Source organism: Tenrec ecaudatus, chromosome 16, assembly GCF_050624435.1.
Source record: "Tenrec ecaudatus isolate mTenEca1 chromosome 16, mTenEca1.hap1, whole genome shotgun sequence".
Lineage (NCBI taxonomy): Eukaryota > Metazoa > Chordata > Mammalia > Afrosoricida > Tenrecidae > Tenrec > Tenrec ecaudatus.
The window spans coordinates 78,976,938-79,004,232 of record NC_134545.1 but is presented as its reverse complement, the minus strand read 5'-3'; the positions used below and the strand labels follow the sequence as shown (position 1 = coordinate 79,004,232).

Sequence of the window (27,295 nt, the reverse complement as noted above, 5' to 3'; positions counted from 1 at the left end):
TATTAGTTAGTGAACTGAAATGGACTGGTACTGGCCGCTTGGAATCGGACAGTCATGCAGTCTACTGTGCTGGGAATGACAAATTGTAGAGGAACAACGTCACATCTCTTGCTAGCAAGAGCATTTCAAGATCTCCCCTCAGTGACTACACTGCCAGTGATAGGGGCCTTCTGTCCCCAGAAGTCCAGTTACTGTGACTATTATGTAAATTCACATGCCAAGCATTTAATGCCAAAGATTAAGAAACGGAAGATTTTCACCGATATCTGCACACTGAAATGGATCAAACATGAAATGAAGATGAATTGATCATTACTGGTGATTAGAACCCAGAAGTTGGAAGCCAAGCAGAAAGCTGGAAGATATGGACTTGGTGCTAGAAGTGACACAGTAGACAATGTGATGGAGTCGTGCAAGACCAACAACCTATATACTTATTTTCATGAGATAAATGGCAGCCACACACATGGACCTCGTCAGATGGAATAAACTGAAATTAAGTTGACTGTATCTGTGGAAAGAGATGATGGAGAAGTTCAATGTCATCAGTGAGAAGAAATACAGGAGCTGACTGTGAGACACATCACCAGCTGCTCACATGCAAGTTCAAGTTGAAGATGAAGAAAGTGAAAGCAAATCCACAAGAGCCATAGTAGCATCTTTGTATCTCACCTGCAGAGAGAGTGATGGCTGGTCTTAAACTGCCAACCTTGTGAGTAGCAGTCCGATGCTTACCCAACAGCACCGCCAGGGGACTTCACTGTCATAACTGTCATTTTGATACTGTTAGGAATCCGGCCGGCGACCCCTGTGAAAGGGTCGTTCTGTTGAGACCCACGGGTGGAGAACTGCTGAGCTAGAGTAACACGGCTGTGGCAACAGTGGGCTCAAACGTAACAAAAATTGCGAAGATGGCGTTTGATGTTCAGAATACTCGTTTGGTCAGAACAGACTCAACAGCATCTAACAGTAGGAATAGCAATAGTCCCTAGGTGTCCCAAAGGGCTAAGGGCTTGGATACTAATGGCAAGGTTTGAATCCATCAACCGCCCTGCAGGAGAATGACGTGCATTCTGTTTCTGTCGAGATTACAGCCTTGAAACCCTACGGGCCAATATCACACTGCCCTATAGGGCCTCTATGAGTTGAAATTGAGTTTTCAAAACAATAACCCAAACCAAAGCCATTGTCATTGAGTCAATATAGAGGGACAGAGTAGAACTGCCCCGTAGGGTTCCCAAGATTGCAATTCTTTTTTTAGATTGCAATTCTTTAGAGAAGCAGAATGCTACATCTTTCTCCCATGGAGTGCTTGGTGGGTTTGAACCAATGATCTTGAATTTAACAGCTGAGTGCTTTAACTTCTGTACAACCAAAGTTCCTTTCTCTATAGTCCTTCCAAACGAGTCCACTGCTGTCTAGTCAGTTCTGACTCCGAGGGACCCTAAACAAACAAAAAACCCACTGCCATTGAGTTGGTTTAGACTCACAGCGACCCTGTGGATGGAGTAGAACTGTCTCCTTAGTTTCTGAGACTGCAAACCTTTATAGGAGCAGGCAGCCCCATTTCCTCCCCTAGAACAACTGGTGGATTCACCTGCTGACCTTGAGCTTTAGCAGCCCAACTTGAAGCTTAGCAGCTACCAGGGCTCCTTCGGTGACCCACTCCCCAAACAACCAAACTCACAGACCTTACACAGAGTTGCTGAGACTATTCATCGTTATGGACACAGATGGTCTCATCTTCTCCCGCAGAGTGGCAGATGGGTTTGCCATGTTGACCTTTACGTTGGCGGCCCACTGCTTCTCCCAGAGTGTCACAGGGCTCCTAGATACCCATAAATCACGCAGGCCTGACCTTGGTAAAGTGGCGGGGCTGTGACAAGGAGGAAGGCCCTCACCACAGGGGCTACAACAATGAGCTTGACAGTGGTGAGGATGGTACCAGACTGGGAAGTGTTTTGTTCTGTGGTATCGGGTCACTTCGAGTGACCACTGACTCCATGGCACCTAACATCAACAGATCCTACACCTGCCTCCCAACCTTGTACCCGTCGGTGTGATTCCAACTCATAGTGAGCTTCCCGAGAGTTTCTGAGGCTAGGTCTTTGTGGAGCAGACAGCCTCATTGATTTCCCTCAGAGCAGCTGCTGGGTTTGAACCATCCACCTTGGGGTTAGCAGTCCAACCTTTGGCCAACAGTGCCAGCAGGGTTCAAGCATCCACTATTCCTCCCTCTCTATCTTGTCACCCGATCCACTTCTTTTTACCCCCCATTCTTGTATCTCCTTCTGATGTTTCCATGTTGTAAACGAAGAGGGAAACAATTTATATTACTGACTCAAAGAGGAAGGTGGCTTAAATGCAAATGCAGTAGACAGAGAATTTCCCATGTTAGTCCACAAGGCATTATTACCTCACAGACAAAGCGTGTGTATGTGCATGTGCACATCATACATACACACAGGTATGTATGACAGGTGAATCATATACACCATGTAGTTTGGGGCCTAGTAATCCAAGCAATAGGAACCTTGGCGGCATAGCAGATTACATGTGGGACTGCTAACCCAACGTCAGTAGTTCAAACTCATCAGCCTCTCCTAGGGAAAAAGGAGAGGTTTTCTGCTACTGTAAAGATTTACAGCCTTGTAAACTCATAGGGGACAGTTCCGGTCTCTGTAATAGGCTCACTATGAATTGGAATCAACTTGATGGCAGTGAGTTTTTGAGTGTACCCCACTAGGGAGGGCAGGTCTAGATTTGGGAAACAGCAGTGTTTCACCTACAGTGGTGCAAAGGATAAAACACACACACACACACACACACACACACACACACACACTGAAGTTTCATTTTTTATACAAATCAGGTACTGACTCTACATGTGCTTTAAAAGAAGCAGACATATTTTTATTAGGAACATTACTTTTCCTTCAGTTGTCAGTAAAAGTGAAATTAATAGAACTCTGTGTTGAGCTGTAGACATTACCTAAAGAATCATCGGTGTATCCAGTTGTTGTTTATCAAATTGAACTTCACCATCCAACTTTAAAGTCCTGTGCAAGAGTGTGGTAGTTACATAATCTGGTGTCAATTTGGGGCCTGAGAGGATTAAGAATGAAGGGGTGGAGTCTAGTCTGTCAATTGGATCATAGTCAATGAGGCCTCTGCGTGGGCATGGCCTTCTGAGAATTCTGGGAAATCCTGTATTCCTTCTTGGAGGCGGGAGACACTACCTCTCTTTCTGCTGACTTCCTACAAGACATCGATGAGGAGAAGCCACATGGACCTACCCTGATGCAGCCCTGGAAGCTGGAGAAGTCATGTGGAGACCCCTATGAGCGCTGAGATGCTTACAACACCACTGGATCCAAAGACTTTCTACCCACTGGCTTGTGATTGTCATCATTGCCTGTGTTTCATGAGTCTGAAGAGGACTTTATGTATTGGTATCAGACATATGGGCTTATATTGGACTTATGGACTTGATCTGGACTGGGCTGGGACATTTTTTCAATATCCAACTGCTCTTGTATATAAAATTCTTTCTTATACACCTATGCGTGTTTATGAATTTGTTTCTCTCGCCTACCCCAACTAACACAAAGAGTGAAAAGCAAGCTTTCCAAAAAGAAAGCTGAACTTACCACAAATTTATCCCACGAGTAGTAACCTGTATGGTAGCAATTCAGCATACGCTTGCTGCATGAACTTGTTAATATAATTATTATTCTGGGTTTTTGATGAGTGCACTGTTATATTTCTGTAAGAGCTTACATGGTTGATCTCACTCCCACGCCACTACTGCCCGACTTCATTGTAAAACTTTAATGATTAATTTGTAGGACAGTGACAAAGTCCCTGTCAATTTAATAGATGCCAACTTTTCATTCTTACTGAAAAGATTATAAATATGACCATGTAGCAAATAGAAGCGTTTTCTTTAGCACCATCTAGCTCACTTTTCGAGCAATTCCAAACAATTCAATGTATCTGTATCATTAAGGAATAACAATTTTGGACAGTACAAAAAAGGAAGATGTGTTAATATCTAAAAATTACCTCTTAAAATGTTAATGTAATTTAAAAAATAATAAATACTCACTGTTGCCTTCTAATCGCATTATGACTTTCAGTCCTTTGGTCACCTCTTAAATAATTTTCTTAGTGCAGACTGCCAAGAACTAACATAAAGCAGAAAGAACATGTCATGTACTTGTCTTTCAGTTGATGATAATCTTTTTTTAATCATTTTATTGGGGGCTCATACAACTGTTATCACAATCCAGACATCCATCCATTGTGTCAAGCACAATTGTACACATATTGTCATCATCATTCTCAAAACATTTGTTTTTAACTTAAGCCCCTGGTATCAGCTCCTAAATTTTCTCCTCCCTCTTCTACCCTCACTCCCTCCTTCCCCCCTGATAATTTATAAATCATTATTTTTTCCATGTGTTACACTGACTAATGTCTCCCCTCACCCACTTTTCTGCTGACCATTGCCCAGGGAGGAGGTTATACGTAGATCCTTGTAAGTCCCCCCTTTTAAAAATCATTTTATTGGGGGCTCATACAACTCCTATCAAAATCCATACATACATCAATTGTGTAAAGCACATTTGTTCATTCATTGCCATCATCATTCTCAAAACATTTGTTCTCCACTTAAGCCCCTGGCATCAGCTCCTCATTTCCCCCCTCCCTCTCTACTCCCCATCCTTCATGAACCCTTGATAATTTATAAATTATTATTTTCTCATATCTTACACTGTCCGATGTCTCCTTTCACCCACTTTTCTGTTGTCCTTCCCCCAGGGAGGAGATTTTATGTAGATCCTTATAATCGGTTCCCTCTTTCCATTCCACCCTTCTTCCACCCTCCCGGTATCATCACTCTCACCACTTGTCCTGAAGGGATCATTTCTCCTGGATTCCTTGTGTTTCCAGTTCCTATGTGTACCAGTGTACATCCTCTGGTCTAGTCAGATTTGTAAGGTAGAATTGGGATCATGATAGTGGGGAGTGGGGGGAGTAGGAAGCATTTAAGAACTAGAGGAAAGTTGTATGCTTCATCGTTGCTACATTGCACCCTGACTGGCTCATCTCCTCCCCATGACCCTTCCATAAGGGGATGTCCAGTTGCCTTCAGATGGGCTTTGTGCACCCACTCTGCATTCCCCTTCATTCACAATGATATGATTTTTTGTTCTTTGATGCCTGATATCCGATCCCTTCGACACCTCGTGATCACACAGGCTGATGTGCTTCTTCCATGTGGGCTTTGTTGCTTTGGAGATAGATGGCTGCTGGTTTACCTTCAAGGCTTTAAGACCCAAGACACTGTATCTTTTGATAGGCAGGCACCATCAGCTTTCTTCACCACATTTGCTTATTCACCTGCTTTGTCTTCAGCGAGCGTGTCGGGAAGATGAACATCATGGAATGCCAGGCTAATAGAACAAAGTGTTCTTGTATTGAGGGAGTACTTGAGTGGAGGCCCAATGTACATCTGCTACCTTAATACTAAACCTATAAATATATGCACATAAATTTATTTCCCTATCACCATGTAAAATATATTTACATATGTACATGCCTGCATTTAGACCTCTATAAATGCCCTTTGCCTCCAAGTTCTTTCCTCTATTTCCTTTGACTTTCGTCTTGTCCCACTATCATGTTCCACCTTCATTTGGGTGTCAGTATTTCCTCTCAGTTACATTGCCCTTGATCAAGCCCAACCAGGTCTCCCACACCCTCCTCACCACTTATTTTGAAGTACTTGTTCCCTTCTCCCTGGGTTTGTTAACACCACTTCCTTTCTCCCACTTCCCCCTTTCCCATGTGCCCCCCCAAACCGATGGTCCTGTTGTTTTCTCCTACAGATTACTATCCGGCCTATCTTACCTAGATAGACCTGTAGAGATAATAACATGCACAGAAAAGCAAGACAGAGCAAAGTAAAGCAACTAAAGAAAAGAAAACAACAACAAAACCAATACCAAAAAAAAAAAGAAGAAAAGCTTGTAAATAATTCAAGGTCTGTCTGTTGACCTGTAGGAGTGTTTTCTGGTTGAGTCTGATGGGGTGCCACGTCCTGGCCCCAAAGTCTATTTTTGGTGTTCCTTTGGGACTTCCTTGATCTGCTCCCCTTGCTGTTCTGTTGCACGCTCTTAGTGTTTCGTCTTGGTGTAGTGGGGTCAGATTGGGTGCAATTTCCACACTGTGTCTCCAGTGTTGTTCCCCATAGGGCTATGGGTCAGTGAGGGATGTCTTGTCTCATAGTGGGGCCGGCCATATGGTCCACTGTGTGCATTGACTGCTCTGCACAGGGACATCAAGGCTTGGTGGGCCAGGGTGTGCTCCTCTCTCTTTTCCTCCCCCTTCATTTGCTCCCATGTGCTCTGATCAGACATGTCCCTCTCCCTGAGATGCAGCTTCAGGGCTATCCTCTGAAGTAAATTCTTTGGGGGGTATGGGATGATAATCTATCTATCTATCTATCTATCTATCTATCTATCTATCTATCTATCTATCTATCTGTGTGTGTCAAACAACTCTGAATCCACTTCAGTTTTACTTGAAAGATTCTATTTAATTTTTCAAGTTACTATTTTCAATTTGAACTGATAGAGATAATTTATAAGAGCATAATATTTAAGCAGAAATTTTTTATTAGTTAAGCCAAACCATTGTTTGATTTTAAGAAGATCTGATGAGATTTTTTTCGGCTAAGAGTTAGAGATCTCAGGGGTTTTGGGGTTCATCCAGTCATGAGGGGTCCAACAGGTCTGGATTTCATGAGAATTTGAAATTTTGTTCTACATTTTCTTCCTTTTGATCAGGATTAGTCTATGAAACCTTGGTTCCAAACATTCAGCAATGGCAGCTACGCTCCATGTGGTTTTCCTGGTCTTGGAGAGGTGGCGATTGTTCCTGGAGGCAATTAGCCACATGTTCCATGTCCTCCTGCTACTCCCAATTCTCTCCTTCCTCTGTAGTTTTAGGCAAATAGAGACCAATTGGTGTTCCTTGAATGGCTGCTTGGAAGAGTTTTAGTCCCTAGAAACTGTGCATCAAAGTAGGAGATAGGACAGAAGCCTTAAGCATGGTGTTGTTGACTGCCGTACAGTTGTTCTGACTCCCAACAGAACAAAACATGGCCTGGTCCTGGGAGCCTTCACAGTTTCATGGTTGAGCCTATTGTTGCAACCACTGCTCAATCCATCTTGTTGGAGGTCTGCCTTTTTTTCACTGAACTTCTTCTTTTACCAAGCACGACGTTCTTCTGGAACTGGTCTCTCCTGACAATATATCCAAGGGATGTGAGATGAAGTCTTAACATCACGCTTCTGAGGAGAATTCTGGCTGCACCTCTTCCAAGACATCTGTTTGTTCTTCTGGCAGGCCATGATATATTCAATGTTCTTCACCAACACCATCATTAAAATGCATCATGTCTGCTCCTGTCGTTCTTATTCACTATGTAGCGGTCACATGCATGTGATTAGCTGCATTAGATAGAATGTCCCATAGAACCACGACCCTACAACTCCAAATAGGAAGACCGCATCCCATGAAGTGTTGAGTTGTACATCATCAGCCTCAGCAGCTCTTCTTGTCATGTGTGTGTCATTTTTGTAGATATATTTGTCTCACTACTTGTGTTAGTCTGGGTAGACCAGAGAAACAAATTCATGGAGACACTCATATGTATATAAGGGAGAGATAGGTTTATATACAAGAGGAATTGAACATTGAGAAAGCATTCCAACCCAGTCAAGTCCAAGTCCATAAGTCTGATTCTAACCCATATGTCTGATACCAATCTATAAAGTCCTCTTCAGACTCATGAAACACATGCAATGATGCTGAATGCAGGATGATCACAGGCCAGTGGGTAAAGTCTTTGGATCCAGCGGCATTGTAAGCATCTCAGTGCTGACAGGGGTCTCTGTGGCTTCTCCGGCTTCAGAGGTCTGTTTGCATCAGGGTGTGTCCATGTGGCTTCTCCAACGTAGGGCACTAGAGTAGTTCCATGTGTCTTCTCAGCTGCGATGTCTCCCAGGGAGTGGCACAGGGAGAGGTGTCTCCTGCCTCCAAGGAGGAAGTACCAGATTTCCCAGAATTCTCAGGAGAAGGCCATGCCCACACAGAGGCCCCATTGGGTATGATCTGATTGACAAGCTAGACTCCACCCCTACACTCTTAATCCTCAAATTGACAAGCGATTAAATATCTACCACACTGCTTTTACGAATTCAATTTTTCACCGACGTGCAACATATTGACCGTAATTATAATAGTTAGCTGTGCAATCTTACCCTGAATTATTGTAGCATTTCCATCACTCTAAATATGCCCCAGTCTCCCTCCTTCTCATCCCTTGTAAGGAGTAATACATTTTGTTATCCATGCATTTACCTTTTCTTGTCTTTTTAATATACCTGAACACATAAAATATTTGTCCTTTTGTGATTGGCTTGTATCACTCAGCAGAATGTCTTCCAACTTCAACCATATTGTACTGTGTAGCAAGACCTCATTTCTCCTTCTGTCTGAATAGTATTGCAGTACATTGTACGTGTGTACCACATTTTGCTTATCCATCCTTCTCTTGATTGGTATTCCATCTTTTGGCTTTTGTTAACAGTGTTGCAATGAACATTGGTGTCTAAGTTTCTTTTTGAATCTCTCTTCTTACAAGGAGAGAGCTATCTGTCATATGGTAGTTCTATTTTTGGTTTTTAATCTTTCTCATACACACCTGAGGCCAGGATGTGGTCAGTCTTTCTACTAGGGCAGTGACACTGAGGGGAACTCTCAAAACTCGCTGCCTTCTAGTCAGTTCTGACTCCTCAAGGTCCTATAGCACAGGATGCAGCTGCCCTGTGGGTTTCCAAGTCAGTAACTCGATGGGAGCAGAACACCTCCTCTTTCTGCTGTGGAGACACTGGCAGTTTCGAACTCCTGACCTGCAGTTAGCAGCTCAACGCGTAACTCCTGTGCCACAGGGCTCGAGAGCTGTCTTGTGCTTATGAATCTGTGTACAAAGGAAATGCATCCCTTTCCCGTTGGTTATTAGCGCTTCTTGTTTTCTGCGGGTTTCCTCAGTGAGCCCCTGGGGGCTGGACGCTGTCCTCTGGTTTTGTCTGAGGTTTTCTCCCTGGCTCTGTAGGGGCTGCTTCTTCCTGAGCTGCCATTCCGAGGAAGTACTGGCATCTTTTCCTCCATTTCTGGAAGGAAGAAGGGCTAGACGGACCACTAAGAAGCCTGTGTTTGCTTTTAGAGCCCCAGGGCCCTCGTACAACCAGAGCGCCAGTGGCCAAAGTACATCCCTGAGTATATCCCTCTTGAACTTCGAGACCATCGCCAAAATAGAGCTGAGGTATTGAACGCTTAGGACTCAAGACCATGTAAGGTGTAAGAGTAACATGATGGTCTTCATACATGAAGAAAACAAAAGAGCATTAAAACCAACAGTGAAGAATGAGAAACATGGACGTCAGAAGAGATTCTGAAAGTCGCTTTCAAGCATGGAGTTGCTAAAGTCAATGGAAGAAGTGATGACTGAACTGAACAAAAGATTTGGAAAAGCAGGTCAAAGAAACAAAGGATTAGGATGAAATGTGCAAATACCTGGAGATCGAAAACCCAAAGGGAAGAATGCACTTTGCATTTCTCAAGATAGTAGAAAGAAGGAAAAATTCAAGCCTACACTTGAATTACTGAAGGAATCTACGGCCAGAATCAGGAAGGATGCAGGAAGTGCTAAAAGATGGGAAGAATTGCAGCGTCAGTGTTCCCAAAAGAACGCATGCAAGCATTCCCGAGGGGAGCAGCTGGAAGAAGGGGTTCAAGCTGCACTGAAGGCATTGGCGGAAAGCAGAGCTCCAGCAGACAAGGAATAACAATTGAGCTGTTTCAGCACATGGATGCGACCCTGGAAATGTTCACTCACTGTGTCCTTCCTCTTCCTCAGTCATACTGGGCTGGCCTCCTCTTACTGTCTATTGCCTTCTTCACTCAGCATCTGGCTACTGGCTAGTTAATACTTTCAATTCCCTTTCCTCCCACCCCTGATAACTATCAAATATATTTCTTTATGTGAAAACGTTTTCTTGACTTCTTATAACAGTGGTCCTAAACAATATTTGTTCTTCTGTCACTGACTTATTTCACTCAGAATAACATCCATCCTTTAGGTTCATCTGTGTTCTGAGGTGTTTCACACACTCATCATGTTGTTCTTTAATGTTGCAGAGCAGAGTCCAGCTGGCAAAGTCCCTGGCGGCACTGATGGATAAGCATTGGACTGCTAACTGCAAGGTTGGTGGTTCAAACATCATTCCCGACCCATCCATTCCCACAAATCTAAGGGAGAAAGATGAGCTTGTCTGTTTCTGTAAACATTGGAAGCCTCAGAACCATGAGCCAGAGTCAACTGGATAGCAAGCAGTGCAGTTTGGGTTTTCCCCCAAATCACTCACATCCATGGTAACTATCAAAGAATATGTCTTTTGGTATGAAACGTTCTCTTGACTTTTTATAATGTTGACCTTATGCAATATTTATCCTTTTTGTGATTGTCTAATTTCACTCAGTATATATCCTGCAGGTTCATCCATGTGAGGAGGCGTTTCACAGGCTCAACATCATTCTTTAATGTTGCCTAGTACTTCGTTGTGTATATGTTCCATATTTCATTTACCCATACTTTCATTGATGGGCTTTTAGGTTGTTCTCTTCTGTGTTAGTCTGGGTACATTAGAGAAGCAAATCCACAGACATTCCTATGTATGTAGAGAGTTTTATATAAAGGGTAAGTGCACATCAAGAAAGCATCCTTGGTGCGTGCAAGGGAACTGTTGCTTCTCCGAGTCGCTCTCTCCCAGGCTCTGTCCCTGTGGTCGGCATGGCCTGTGGAAATCAAAGAGAGCTTTCCCACCAGAAAAACATGAAGAAAACCCAGGAGATTAGCAAGGGAAAAAGAAGAGAGGATAGCTTGAATGCTTCTCAGAGGAATTATGAGCTCATGCAACAAAAGCAGCTAACGAGAAGTCTATGCAGACAAGAGAAAAATGATGACTGGCTGGTTTGGAATAAATACCTGGGGGCTCCTGCCAATAAGGTGTATCATATGCTCTGAGATCAAGATTTTGTTCAGTGAACATCATCACATATGTGATATCTTATCCTTATAAAACGGTCTATTTTAAACTTTACCTTTGAACCTGATTCAGTGTGAGGTTTTAGAACCATTCATCCCCAAATAAAACACTAACCATGCATGTAAAAAAAAAAAAAAAGAAAACATCCTAACCCAGTGCTGCCCAAGCCCACAACTCCAACATTAACCCATATGTCCGACACCAATCCACAAAGTCCTCCTCTATCTCACAAAACACATGCACTGATGCCGACTGCAGGAGGAAAGCCAAATCAGTGAATGTGTAAGCATCTCAGCGCTGGCAGGGGTCTCTACATGGCTGCTCCAGCACCCAGGACTGTATCGGTGTAGGTCCATGTGGCTTCTCCTCAGGGATGTCTTGCAGAAAGTGAACCTTGCCAGCTGAAGCAGGGAACTGTCTAAGGCAGCTGCACCCTGTTCCGACCATCACAAAGCAAGAGACCCAAGAACTCGAAAGGTGAGGCTCATCGAGCCATTTATCTCTCCGCCCTTCAGTTAACCCCACATGTGTTTATCAGCTAGGTCGGCACAATAAACTTTAACTATCTCATTTTCTTTTTGCTATCATGCAGAGTGCTTTGGTGAATACCTTTCCTTATAATGCTAAGACCTCCCATTTAACAAAATCATTTTATTGGGGATTCATACAACTCTTATCATAGTCCATCCATCCATCCATTGTGTCAAGCACATTTGTACACTTGTTGCCATCATCATTCTCAAAACATTTGCTTTCTACTTGAGCCCTTGGTATCAGCTCCTCATTTAACCCCTCCCTCCCAGGTCCCCCTCCCTCATAAACCCTTGATAATTTATAAATTATGATTATTTTGTCATGTCTTACACTGTCCGACATCTCCCTTCACCCACTTTTCTGTTGTCCATCCCCCAGGGAGGAGGTTATATGTAGATCCTCGGTTCCCACTTTCCACCCCACCCTCCAGGTATGCCACTCTCTCCACTGGACCTGAAAGGATCATCTGTCCTGGATTTCCTGCATTTCCAGTTCCTATCTGTACCAGTGTACATGCTCTGGTCTAGCCGGATTTGTAAGGTAGACTTGGGATCATGATAGTGGGGGGAGGAGCATTCAAGAACTAGAGGAAAGTCGTGTGTTTCATCGAGTGCTGAGACCCTTAAATAGCTTTCTTACGGCCTTTCCTGCCTCCGTGGCCAGCATTCAGTCTCCACCCAGCAGCCAATCTTTTGCAAGTACAAACCAGAGCTTACCTCTCTCCTGCATTGGACGTAGAACAAAATACCAACTCTTCGCATCGGCCTAGAAAGCCTCCTGCAGTCTGGCTCCTGTCCACTGTCCCCTTCTGCTGCATTACACCCCACGTTGCTTCTCCCGAACCACGATACCTAATTATTTTCCTCAAACCCTCTTTAAAAACAAAGCAAAGAAAACCCCCTAGTTTTTCATTACAATGTACAACACACAACTTTCCAAGTCAGCAGCTGTGTCTTCATCACAAAATCCACTGCTCCCTTACTGCTCTGTGTGTGTATATGTGTGTGAGCTTTCCAGTCCCTACTGCCTGTATCTGACAACTTTCCCCCCCGTATTTTCAAGGTTTTTAAATTGTTCTGCATTTTGATATTAGAAAGAAAATCATAACTGCCATAAATTACAAAGCCCTGAAGCAGTCTGGAAAGCAAATGCTCTCAATGATATTAATGTTGTAACCAGCTCATTCAAGGATTTTCCATTTCTTTATTGTCTTTTTAAATGTGATATCCTAGCACATGGTAAAGAGAATGGACTTCAAGCATAAGATGGAACCTTCTCAGGAAGGCCAGTGACAAGTTTTCCTCTTTGGTGAGAAATGGGCTGTAAGTTTTTATCTTCCCAGACTCTGCCATCCACAAGGCTAAAGGAGCGCATGGAGGCTGGGGCCAAGCCGGAGAGCCTTTACATGCAGGAGATTCTCTGGGGTCCCATTAAGGAGGGAGCCAATTGAAAGTCTATTTTTTATCATTGGTTTTCCCCAATGTTGTTGCTGCCGCTTTTGTTAGGTGCCGTGAAATTGGCTCTAGCCGACAGTGACGTGTGTGCAACAGAAGGAAATACTGCCTGGGCCCACACCATGCTCACAATTATCCCGCTGGAGCCTTTCGCTGCAACCACTGTGTCCATCCATGTCATTGAGATGCTTCAACCTCTTTGCCCAGTTTAAGGTACCACACCACAGTCTAGGCAAAATAATCATAACTTCCAGGGCAATAACTTCTTGAGAGTTATTGAGTTACTGAACAAGCGTGGCATTCACAGAGGTTGGGAAACTTCTCGGTTCTGACCAGCCAGAAGGGAGAAGTCACTGAACACCAATGAAGTTCATTAGCAACAACAAAAACCAGGTCTTACGAAGAACCATCTTGCTCGATAGTAAAAACGACTTTAGATGCATTTGGACAGAAATTAAAAGCAAACCTTGAAATGAACAAGCTAATCTACAAGAAAGCTACTTGTCAGAAAAAAAAAACCAGGAAAACATTACTAGACACGTGAAGAAGCGTAACTATCCCTTAAATAATACATTAAATGTTTTCCTGCTCCTGCCACCCACTTCCTGACTCGATTTCTCACACTTCAGTCGTAGACACGTTACACTGGCTGGTTTTCTTCTACAGGCCGCTAAGAGGCTGCTCTTTTTTCTCACGCTGTATGCTTCACTTTAGACAGTTTCTATTTTCCATCATCTAATTCCCCAGTGGCTTCTTCTGTTGTGTTTACTTTGCTGTCGATCCCATCTAATGATTAAAAAGATTTTTTTAGATATCATTTTTTTCAACACTACAAGTTCTACTTGTGTCTTTTAAATGTAGTTTTCATTTTTCTTTCCACTGTGTTTTCCTTGAAAGCATTGGGCATATTAGTGGTACACACACACACACACACACACACACACACCCAAAAAATGGAAAAAGCTCCATGGGGCAGAGCTTCCATAGCAGGCGTTTTTCCTGCTAGGGGAGTGTCCAGCAACTCGCTCTGAGTTAGTGCACCCAGTGGCATCGCCTGCGAAGGTTCTCTCTGGTCACAGTGAATTTTTTTATCAAAGCTGTTTCACTTGAGCCTCGTTTGTTGTGATGGCTGATTTAAGAGAACAGCATGAAGCTGTGAAATTTTGTTTCCTGCTTGGGAAAAATGCTGCAGAAACTGTTATGATGTTGAACATAGCTCACAAGGACAGCACTTATGGAAAAAACTCAAGTGTACCAGAGGTTTTCTCGTTCCAAAAAAAGGTGAAATGTAGATTGATGATGTTCCATTCTGGACATCCGACAACTTCCTTTGGAGTTTGTTCCACCAGGTCAGAGTTCATCAAGCTTTGTATTTAGAGGTTCTGAAAAGATTGCAGTGTGATTAAAAAAAAAAAAAAGGCCTGATTTGTGGCAGATGGAGGACTGGCCACCATGACAACGCACCTGCTCACACAGCCATCTCGGTGGGTCAGTTTTGGGGCAAAAAGCAGCACGCCTCTCTTGCCTCACGCACCTTACTCACCCAATCTTGCTCTGTGCGACTTCTTTTTGTTTCTCAAATGAAAAGGGACATGAAAGGACAGCAATTTGATGGCATAGAAGAGGTGAAAAACAAAACAAAACAAAAATGAGGGAGGTGCTGTCAGCTGTCCAAACAGATGAATTTGAAAAATGTTTCCAAGAATGGAATTTCAGATTTGACAAAAGTGTTACGTGTAATGAAGAGTACTTTGAAGGTGATAAGGTTGTTTTGTAAAAAAAAAAAAAAAAGGAAAGAAATTTAAATACATAGCTTTGAGGAAAAAAATCTGGGTTTTTTGGGGGAGGTACCCCCTCGTAGTCATAATAACGATTTTATAATTCTTGCTTGCTAAATCTACCTTTGCTGCCATTTCTGTATGCCTTCCTATTGACTAATTTTTCTCCCTATTATAGGTCCCACACTTGTGCAGTAAGATTTGCCAGTTCTTTCTTGTTGCCATATTTTGAGCTTGTCTACTCACGCTATTTCCCAAGTCACTGTCCTGGCTTGGCCTCTTGCTATCTTTCTCAGTCACTGTCATTTCCTCTTCATAGATCTTGATCCGGTCAAATCAGCCATGGAGTGATCTTAGATCGCAAATACAATGAGATTCTTTCTTAGTTTAAAAAATTGTCATAGCTCTGTTATCTTAGTAGAGTTTCCTGGAAGGTGTGTCCTAATCCTGTGCTGCAAACGACTTGTGATTGTGAGCAGAGTGGGCCGAGCTATGCGGCCAGTCACCAGAGGCCTCAGCCTTGTACCCCAGTGCGCCATAAAAACATTTTTCTTTTCTTTTTCCTGTGGGGCATGAATGGCAATAAAAAGTGCTTGTTACAAGATTAGGTCCAAACTCCAGACGACTGCCAGTGTTTCTTGTGGCATCACCAGCCCGCAACCCTTGGAATTTTCTTCTCCAGTGGTGGTCAGGGTCTAACACATGCCATGTTGCTTTATGTTTGTTGCACAGAGTGCAAGCACCTCCATGAACTTGGGGTGAAGGTCTCGCTTCCTCTAGCTGGCATTCTCCTACCCCTCCTTGAAAATGTGGTTGGAGCTTTGCTTTCTTAGATAGCCTTCTCTGAGTTTCCAGGCTGGCATGGGCCATCCCAGCCTTTAATAATCCCACTGTAACCCATAAGGGTGCCCTGGTAGCATAGTGGGTTGTGAATGGGGCTGCTAACCACAAGGTCAGCAGTTCAAACTCACCAGCTGCTCCTTGGAGGAAATCATGAGGCTTTCTGCTCCTGTCTTTGCAAATACATTTCAGAATCCTGGTGTCATAATGGGCTGGCTGTGCATTGTGCTGCTAATCACAAGGTCAGCAGTTTAAACCCTCCAGTTGCTTAGTGAGACAAAGATGAGGCTGGCTGCTCCCATAAAAAGTTAATGTCTCAGAAACCCAGAGGGGCACCATGGGATCGGTATGAGTCAGAATTGACTTGCTAGAAATGGGTTGGTATTTTTGTTGATTGTAACTTCTAATCTACTTCTATTATAATAGAACTCAATTCTGCCATATTGAAGAGTGTCATTTAGTAATGTCTTGAGTTTGGATGAACATCTTTTGGTTCACAAGACTTTGCTACTCTGTGAACTTCTTGAGGGTTGTCAAGGTTTGTGTTTCCTTACTGCCTGATACAAAAGGGACTTACCTCCATCAATCACCACGAGCGAGGTTTTGCTGCAGCATTAAGTACCCATGAAAATTTGCTTCTTAGTCATTTGTCATCAGGCAGATTGATGCTTCTATGGCCACCTTAGAGGGTTCTGTATGCTTTTTAATATTAATTTTGGTGTCGATTTTGTCTTGCTTGGATCCATAATCAATGCACGTGGAAGAAATAGTCAAGCGATCAAAAGATGGTTGCATCAGGTAAATCTACTTCAAAGACATCTTTAGAGTATTAAAAAGCAAGGATGTTCCTTTGAGGACTACCTGACCCAAGCCATGGTATCTTCAAGCCTCATATGCATGCGAAAGTTGGACATTGACTAAGGAAGACCAAAGACGAATGGATGTATTTGGGTTGTGTGCTCACAAGAAATATTGAAGAGACCATGGACTGCCAAAAGGCCAAGCTGATCTGTCTTAGAAGTAAAGGCCAAGTGCACTTTAGAGACAAAGACGACAAAACTCTGTCTTCTATACTTTGGACTTGTTATCAAGGGAGACCAGTTCCTGGAGAAGGGGATGATGCCTGATAAAGTGAAGGGCCAGTGAAAAAGGCCCTTACGGAGATGTCTTGGCACCGTGGCTGCAACCACGGGCTCAGGCGTAGGAACCACTGTAAAGATGATGCCGGACTAAGCAGGGTTTCATTCTCTCTTGCATCGGGTCACTATGAGTCAGAACTGACCTAATGGCACCTAACTACAACGTAATACTCATCGCCAAGAAGTGTACCATTTTAAGTGTAGGTTTCGGTGGCATTATGTGACATCCACACTGTAGTGCAACCATCAATCACGGTGTAGTTCCAAGACCTTCTCATCACCTTGAAAGAAAACTGGTAGGTTTCTGGAGTGGGTAATATCTCAGTTCTTCACACACAAATGATTCACACCAAAGCACGTTTTGTCATCCAAGAGAGTTTTTATGAAGGTCAGGAAAAGTTCCAGGCTGTACAGTCTCAAAGGGTACACGTTATTTCTGGGAAGCATGTCAAGCTGCACTGGGGTTCACAACTGGGCACGAAAAACCACGTAGAAAACACATATGCAGAACTGGGGGATCCTGGGGACCAAGAGGTCAAGAGGCCAAGAGAGCAGGAGGCCAAGAGCGTGGGCCCCAAGTAGGCCCATGCAGGCGCTGAGAGGGCTCTTCCGGTGGCACCTGTGCTTGCCACAAGACCAGAGCGAAAGAGAGCTGGCCTTCTCAAAGCTGGGGTATTTAACATCTCTAAGGAGGTGTGGTTGAAAGTATTGGCTGTTCCCATTGGCTGAGTTCAGGCTCACCTGTGTGATGTACCTAAGGTGGGTGTGTGCCCGAGGTATTGGTTTAACCTCAGCCTGGGGGGGCTTGTGTCTGAGCATGCTCAGTTCTGGGTTTCTCCCATAGATGTCTAATGGGGTGCCTGACTTCTTTCCAACCCCCTCTATGGGGGCCTTTGCAGGCATGGGAGACAACCCCTCTAGTCCCTAAATCTAGCTACCTAACAACCCCCCACCCATTAAGCACTTATTCTACTTTCCTCCCCTCGCCCCCACCCCCTGCCACACCAATTCTTGGAAATTACTAATATGCTTTCTTCACTATGGATTTGCCTATTTTGGAGAGTTTATAAGTGAGATAATGCAAGGTGTGGTCCTCAGTGTGTGACTTTTTTACTTAGCACAATGCTTTCAAGGTTCCTACGTGTTTACCATGTGTCAGCACTTCCTTTCTTTTCGTTGCTAAATCGCGATCTGTTGCATGGAAACACTTTCATTCAATCAGAAATTAGTATTCATCTTTTGATTATTATGAAAAATGCCACTATACACATTTGTGTACACGTCACTGTGTGGGCATGTTTATATTTCTCTTGATTATACACATAAGAGTAGAGTTCCAATTTTTCCAGCATCAATTGTTGAAAATATTATCTCTATACCATTTCATATATTTTGGCCCTTTGTCAAAAATCAGTTGTCTAGAGGTAGATGGACTTATCTGAGTCCTCCATTCTGTTTCATTGGTCTACATGTCTACCACTGTACCAGTATCAGACTATTTTGACTATCATGACTGTATAGTAAGTATTGAGTCCAAGAAGTGAGAGGCCGCCTGGTTTGTCCATCTTCTTCAGTAGTGCTTAGCTTATCCTCAGTCTCTTTCCTTTCCCTATAGTGTTAGTGATTCGTTTTCCCATTTCTTTAAGGAAGGATGCTGGGATTTGGATCAGAATTGCATTGTATCTTTAAATGACTTTGGGTAGTATTGATATTTTCACAATGTTAAGTCTTCTTATTCATGAACATGGAGCAATCTTCCATTTATGTAAATCTCTATTGGGTTCTTGTAGTAATGTTTTGTAGTTTTATTTGTACAGTTTTTTTGTTTGTTCCTGTGGTTAGGTTTAATCCTAAGTATTAAATCTTTGGGGTAGCTATTGTAAATGGTCTTTTTTCCCCTTCTTTCTTGATTTCCTTTTCACATCTCTTTTTACTATACAGGAATTGATTGATATTAATTCCAACAATTTTCTTGTCAAGTCTTGGGGTTTTCTCTGTACAGAATCATATCATCTGCAAATAGAGAGCGCTTTACTTCTTCTTTTCATATTTGCATATCTTTGATTTAGTTTTGTTGCCTAATAGCTCTTGCTGAGATTTTCAGCACCCTACTGGATAAGAATGGTGATAAAAGGCACCATTGTCGGTTCCCATTTGCAAAGGGAAGGGTTTCAGTTTCTCCCCATGGAGGGAGATTTGGGCTTTTGGCTTTGCATATGTGGCCTTTATTGCGTTGAGGAATTTCCTTCTATTTCTAGTTTGGCTGAGTGTTTTTTATCAGGATTGAGTGTTGGATTTGGTCAAATGTCCTTTCTGCAGCAATTGCTATGATCATGTAGTTCTCGTCCTTTGCTTTATTTATACAGTAAATACATTGATTGTTTTTCTAATGTTAAACCATAGTTGCATGCCTGGGATGAACGTCAGTTGATCATGATGTATTTGTGTGTGTGAGTGTGTGTGTGTATGTGTGTGTGTGTGATAGTTTGTTGGCTTTCACTGGCTAGGATTGTGTAGAGAATTTTTGTATCTGTGTTTATAAGAAATATTGGTCTGTAAATTTCTGCTCTGGTACCGTCTTTGCCTGGTTTGAGTATCGGTGTTGTGTTTGTTTATGTCATAAAATGAATTCAGGAGTTTGCGGTCTATTTCTATATTCTGGCATAGTTTGACTGGAATTGGTGTACACCCTTCTCTGAACGCTTGGTAGGATTCCCCAGTCAAGCCTTATGGTTCTGGACTTTTTGGTTGGGAGTTTGCTATTTTTTTTCTGAACCATTTTTTTAGTGTAAGGGTGAACCTGAGGTACCGGGAGACGGCCAGACATAATTGACAGGACAAGGGAGAGCAGAAACAGAAATAGCTTTTTTAGGGGGAGTTCTAGACGAGGTTCCTAGGCCAACAGGTCAGGGAAGTCTTGCTCAGCAGCTGGGGGCATGGGCTTTGAAAGGGGTGGTGAGGAATGTCTGGAGGTTATGGCAATTAGCATATGGGGTCTGGAAACTCCGAGAATTGTCTGTCCACCCTTGCGGCTTCCTTCAAACCCAGAACATCTGGTTTCACTGGTTATCTTATCTGGCGCTGTCCTTCAGGACTTTCAGGAAAGCACGTTCAGGGCCCTGGCCTGCTTCAGCTTAGTCCAAACAATTAGTAGCTAATCCAGACATAATCCCATTCTGTAGTTCCATCACATAAAGCAAGTGTACAATTGCTACCAAAATATCGGAAGTTTTCTAATGACCTCTTCTTCTGTTGTGGTCTGTATTAAATTAGGAAGGTATTGTGTTTCTAGGAATTTGCTCGTTTCTTCCAAGTTTTGAAATTGATTGGAGTAGAATCCTTAATATTATTGCCTTATGGTAGGTTTTTGTGGTAGGTATTGCCTTGTGTTTTCTGGAGAATCAAAACCAGTGACATTTGTAAGAAAGAAATTTCTATCAAGAAAGAAATTTATGTTAAGAGAGTGGCTCACAAAGCAGAGTGGGCTAGCCCAGTCTGCCTCAAGTCTATGGTCAGATGCTAAGCCGGAGGCCCGGACTGAGTCACACCTGTGAACCAGGACACAAGAGGACAAAGCAAGAGGCAAGAAGACCACAGGCTGGTAGAGGGAGAGTTGAGTGGGTGTGGGTTGGCATACAATGTTGCAGGCTACCTATAGCTCGCAGGGCCAACAGGTCACATGGTAGGCTCTTGACCTAAGTCCAAAGAATCCAGATCAGCAGAAAGAAGAGAGAAAGTGAGTCCCTCCACTGCGCCTATTTATACATGTGAAGTAGCCACACCCCCAAGAAGACACCGTCAGTCTGTGACCTTTGGAAGGAGTTGTTTGCCTTATGGTAGCTCACAGTCTACAGGAAGTCTCCACCGTCAAACTACTGAGACTTCTAGCCCAGCCAAGTTGACACAAAACCTAACTATCACAGTGTTATTATCTTTTGTATTTCTGTTGTCTAGATTAGTTCTGTTATCATGCCCCTCAAATTTTTTTTAAAATTCATGATATTTGTATCTTCTCCTTCAGTGGTTTTTCAAATTTTTTATTCCTTTTTTTGTATATAAATAATTTATTGGGGACTCTTATAGCTCTTATAACATCAATTGTATCAATCACATTTGTACATATGTTGCCATCATTATTTGCAAAACATTTTTCTACTTGAACCCTTAGTATCAGCTCCTCTTTTTCCCCCTTCCTCCTCTACCGTTCCATCCTCATGAACCCTTGGAAAATTATAAATTATTATTATTTTCATATCTTACACCCACATTTCTGTTGTTCCTCCCCCTTGGGAGGATGATCTTTTCTTTTTTTTTTTTTGAATCTATACTACCTGAATTTCTTTTTTAACAATTTATTTTTATTCCTTTTTAAGAACCAACTTCTTAGATTCTATTTTTGTCTTCAACTATATAAATTTTGAGTAAATTCTCTTGAGGGTCTTTAATGAAATGCATAAGTATTTATTGTGCATATGTCTTATTGTTCAATTTGTATTCTAAAATTTAAATTATGGAGTGCCCTTCTATGATGGATTTTGCCTCGAAGTCTATTTTAGCCAAGATTTCTATTGGCACAACTGCTTTTTGTCTGGCTGCCATATCAGCTCGATCTACTGTATGTCAGTCTTTGATTTTTTTTATCTTTGTTTCTAAAGTGTGTTCCTTGTAAGTAGCATATTGATGGGTCCTGTTTTCCAATTAACGCTATTACTCTCTACCTCTCGAATGGTGCGTTTAACCCAGTTATATTCAGTGCATCCCTGACAGGTATGAATTTATTGCTTTCATTTTGCTGTGTATGTGCTCTGTAGTAGTGTTGTTTTCTTTGTTCCTTGTAATGTTCTGTCCAAAGTTCAACTTATTTGTGGTTTTTGAGTCTTTTCCCCCCAGCTGTGTTACTGCTTACTAGGTTTTTATGATCTTCTTTCTATTTTGATGAGGTTTTTCATTTTCTTTGAAGTAACCTTGTTATTTTTTTCTTCCTACGTTTAAGACAGTTTGTTCTCTCTTGCAAACTATTTGACTCCACTCAAGTGTTTATGGATACACAATTCCTTCTTACTTTATAATTATTTTCATTGCATAATGATAGCTTTCATTCCCAATTTTCAGTCTTATATGTGTGCTTTCCTTTAAGTACTATTTTAGGTTGTTTGAGTTCTGGGTGGTAGTGTCTTGTATGTTAAACTCAGGTTGGCTCTTGATGTTAATTCTCTGTCCAAAGAACTCCCCTTAGTATTTTATGTAAGTTAGTGCTTGTTTCTGTAAACCCAAAACCAAACTCCATGTAATGCCTTTATTTATGGTACCATGTTTACCCAAAGTCTGCCAAATTATTTTCCACATTGACTGCTCCATGTTACATTTTACCAGCAATGGATGAGACTTTCCATTTTCCCACATCCTATCTTTTTCGACTTTCTCTTTATTTCAACAGAGTCTCTGTATCACACCTGCTCATGGTTTATTGATGAAGGCAGGTCAGGAGGTCATTCCAAGCTTTAAGAGGAGCAGGAACTGCATTCCTAACGTGGGCCAGAAAACAGAATTCTGGATACTTGTGAGTAACCTTGCTGACTATCCAATGGTAAAAGTTAAGGAGCTGAAAGATTGGGCAAAATAGACCCATCATCTCTTTGTAAGGTTAGATGCACAAAATTAGGCCTTCACTTTTCACTTTAAGGATAGAAAGTTTCCAGAAGGGAAATTAAGGTTTACTGATTGTGATATCAATGTGAGTGAAAAGAAGAGGAGGGAAAAAATAAAGACTAGGGCAAGAGAATAGAAGCAAATGAGAAATGCTCAGTAGGGCACCGGGTTCTGTTAAGTACCAATATCTATAAGTAGCACACAAAACATGTTTTATATTTATGCATGCTGTATATAAGCACATTCGGTGTATACATACAAAAGCATCATGTATATGCACATGTATATCATGCCTTTATGTATGTGTCATTATATATGTAATATAAATAAGCATGTTGCCTTGAAAAAAAATTAGATCTTTCCCTCCCTCCTTCTCCCTTATTTTAGTGTAACATACATTTCCTGGTTAAGTGCCAAACCCTGGCAATTCGTATTGATTGGATTCCATTCACTGTTCAGTAGCTTCATAATTTAACTGCTTGTGTTAGTCTGGGTACATTAGAGAAACAAATCCACAGAAACTCAAGTATAAGAGAGAGTTTTAGATAAAGGGTAAGTGCACATTAAGAAAATATCCCAACCCAGTGCTGCCCAAGCCCACAAGTCCAACATTAACCCATATGTCCAACACCAATCCACAAAGTCCTCCTCCATCTCACAAAACACACACTATGATGCCGACTGCAGGAGGAAGCCGTGTCAGTGAACGTGTAAGCAGGTCAGCGCTGGCAGGGGTCTCCACACAGCTGCTCAAGCACCCAGGCCTGAATCGGGGTAGGTCCATTTGGCTTCTCCTTGGGGATGTTTTGCAGGAAGTGAGCCTTGCTAGCAAAAGCAGGTAACTGGCTATGGCAGCTGCACCCTGGTCCAATCATGACAAAGCAGGAGACTCAAGAACTAGAAAGGCGAGGCTGACTGAGCCATTTATCTCTCCGCCCTTCAATTAACCCCACATATGTTTATCGGCCAGATTGGCACAATAAATTTTAACTCACTGCTACAGTATATGCTGTTAAATAAAATACCTATATATACGTTTTCTGATGAAGCTTTAAAATTAATCTGAAAAAAAAATGAAGATACAAATTTGCATCCGAGCATTCTTCTAGCAAGGAGCACCTCCTGTAAAAACAAGCTTCCCCTATAGCCCAGCAACCACTCCTGGAGCTCATTTTAATGGGACCATCTCACCTGGTAGCTGGTGTAACCTTGAAATGGTTTTGCTAATCCTGCCCTCTGATGTGGAGAGGTCATCCCTGATAATAATGTGGCTGCTAGTCATGATCTCCTGTAGCAGTGGTTCTCAACTTCCTCATGCCGCGACCCTTAGTACACTTTCTCATGTGGTGGTGACCCCCAGCCATAACATGATTTTCTTTGCTACTTCATCACTGTCATTTTGCTACTGTGATGAATCAAGTGACCCCTGTGAAAGGGTCATTTGACCCCCCCTAAGGGTCGCAACCCACAGGTTGAGAACAGCTGCTCTAGAGTGTAATAACATAACAGAACTGCATTTTTAAAAAGTCCTACCACTGACTCTGTATATAGAAGTTAGACAAGAAGCATGACTTTAAAGCCTAAGGATATTTATATTTTAGAAATAAAGACGGCCAGTGCAGGGAGGGCGGGGGACAGACATCCTTGTACTTGTCCAGTTGTTGCTATTTATCATTCAATATCATTGTTATGAGCTGGTGTTGTGGTGACCCTCTACTCATGGTAACCCCAGGCACAAGACGATTAGACTGTTGTGACCCATCGAGTCGGGTTTCCCAGAAGTAGATCTTATAGCTCTTTCTTTCTAGTCCAGCTCGGTCTGGAAGTTCCATTAAACTTGTTCAGTGTCATAGAAACACACAAGCCTTGAATGACAAATGGCTGTGCTTCCCGTGCCTTGGCCAGGAGTGAAACCTGATCTTCTACATGGAAGATAAGAATTCGGCAGGCGCGTCCGGCCCGGCGTCCTTCGCAGCGGGCGAAGTAGGCCGCGGGAGTAAGGCTGAGGCCCAGGAGTGGATCCTGCGCCCCTCCGCAGCCATGCCGGACAGCTGGGACAAGGACGTGTACCCCGAACCCCCACGCCGCACGCCGGTGCCCTCCCCGCAGACCTCGCTGCCCAACCCCATCACCTACGTGACCAAGGCCTTCGAACTCCTCGTGGACTGGCCCGTGACCCTCGTGAGAGACTTCATCGAGGAGCAGCAGGCCAAGAACAAGACCTACTACTACCACCGGCAGTTCCGCCATGTGCCCGACATCACTGAGTGCCAGGAAAATGTTGTCCTTTGCCTGTTTGAAGCTGAGATGCAGTGGCGGAAGGACTACAAAGTCGACCAGGAGATTGCCAACATCGTGCAAGGGAGGATGAAGGCCTGCCAGCAGCGGGAGGGCGAGAGCTATGTGCAGAACTGTACCAAGGAGTTGGAGCAGTTTGCTCAAGTGTCCAAAGCCTACCAAGACCGCTACCAAGACCTGGGAGCTCACTACTCAGCCCGGAAGTGCCTGGCCAAGCAGAAGCAGAGGATGCTGGCTGAGCAGAAGGCAGCCAAGGTAGCCGCCAAGGAGGCAGCCGCTGCCTGAAGAAGCCTTTGCAAACCTACTTTGACTACTGTCCTGAAATAAAAGTTCTGGCTCCCCACTAAAAAAAAAGAATTCTACCATTGAATTCTACCATTAGATTCAAAATCACAATGGCCTGGGCCTGAATTTCAGCCCTCCACTAATAGCAGTGTGTTAGCAGAAGTGTTCATTCATCTCTCTATGCTGTCCTTGAATTATTGATACCATGAAGCTAAAATAGTATTTGCAACACACACTTGTGAGTGTTTAATGGGCTCGAATCTGCTCGGTGCAGCTCCTGATACATTGCAAGCCTTATGTATACATTGGCTTTTGCTGTTGGGCATGTTGCGTGTTCCCTCTTGCAAAATCTCTCTCTCTCTCCAACCCTCCCCTGGCCTCCGGTTTTGGGGAAGCTATAAAATTAATCTGAAAAAAAAATGAAGATACAAATTTGCATCTGAGCATTCTTCTAGCAAGGAGCACCTCCTGTAAACAAGCTTCCCCTATAGCCCAGCAACCACTCCTGGAGCTCATTTTAATGGGACCATCTCACCTGCCTTAGCCAGTTACCTGCTTTCGCTAGCAAGGCGCGCTTCTTTGGCATGCCATACTTTCCCATGGCTACGTAACACTTAAGAGAAATTGTAATTGTGTGTTTAATTACCTGAGATCCCCAAGAGCTAGAAACTCTGGGTGTGTGTGGGTAGGATAAGACAAGAAACCTGGTCTGTCCTGTTCACCAATAAGTCTCCCGTCAGTTGAATGACTTCTTCATCTGTGTGTGACCTCATCCACCTAACTTACTGGGAGAAAGCAGCCCTTTGCTGATGCTGACCCGACTGTGCAGGAACTCCGAGAAGGAAACTGGCGAGTCATAGACATCGACTTTGAGTAGGGAATCTTGCGATATTGTTTTATTTGGATTTGTGCTAGGAAGCCTCTGACACTGCGTCACGGGGCATAATAAAACCACAATAAAAAGACTGGCACGGGTCTGAATCAAAGCTCCATGTTGGTACAGGCTCCTGCTTTTGCATTCCAAAGGATGCCACCTTGACGCTTTCACACTCATCTGCACATGGACGTGGGCCTCTAACGAAGTGGACCCAGGAGACTGACCCTGGCCCTCTAGAAAACATTTTGTTCAACTGGTGTGGCACTTGCCGCAAGCCACTCTTACTCTCAGTAAGTGAGGGTGGGAATCAGGAATGAATTGACGGAAAGTGTTCCAGCAAGAGGGTTGTTGCAAAGAGTAGCGCTGACGCTGGGCCTGCCTTGTGACTGGGCCGATGCAGTCGTCCCAGAATGCTGCTCCCGATTTTCACTATGAAAGCACATTTCTCCCTCCAGACGTAGGAGAATCTTAATATTCTGCCCACGCTTGCTGCGTAATCTTTAAATTGTTCTGTCCTTCCAAAAAATCTTTTTACAGACTGCGTGTTCTTAACTTCTGACATTCTCTGGTGTCGGATATTGGGATTCATCAGCAGCTGTCGAGAAGTCAAGGGCATGTACATCGGTACAGGTAGCAACTGGAAACACAGGGAATCCAAGACATTTGACTCCTCCAGAACCAGTGATGAGAGTGGCGATGCCTGGAGGGTGGAGAGAATGTGGGGTAGAAAGCGGGAACTGATTACAGGAATCTACATATAGCCTCTTCCCTGGGGGAGGGACATCAGAGAAGAGGATGGGGGGGGGAGACGTCAGACAGTGTAATATATGACAAAATAATAATAATAATATATGAATGATGAAGGGTTCACGGGGTGGGGGAAAGTGGGGAGGGAGGGGAAAAATGAGCAGCAGATATTAAGGGCTCAAGTAGAAGGCAAATGTTTTGAGAATGATGATGGCAACAAATGTACATATGTTCTTGACACAATGTATGTATGTATGAATTATGATAAGAATTGTATGAGCCCCCAACAAAATGATTTAAAAAAAAAAGAAGTCAAGGGCCCAGAGCTTTGACACCAGGTGGGCTCCCAGAGCCCTTTTCCTTCTGGAACTCTTGGGAGTTGGGAGCTATCCCAGGCGATGAAGCTCATTGTCTCCAAGACAACTTCCTTGTCCGCATGTGCTTCATGATTTATTATTGGGCTTCCCTTGGGTTTTTGGTTTACACTCTCGACGTTTCTCAAGGTCATTATCAA

At 43.2% G+C, this 27,295-nt stretch overlaps 1 pseudogene; it reads left to right on the top strand.

The window, feature by feature from the left end:
- Positions 1–24,614: 24,614 nt before the first annotated feature.
- Positions 24,615–25,207, top strand: LOC142429124 (NADH dehydrogenase [ubiquinone] 1 beta subcomplex subunit 10 pseudogene; annotated as a pseudogene).
- The last annotated feature ends 2,088 nt before the right edge of the window (positions 25,208–27,295 follow it).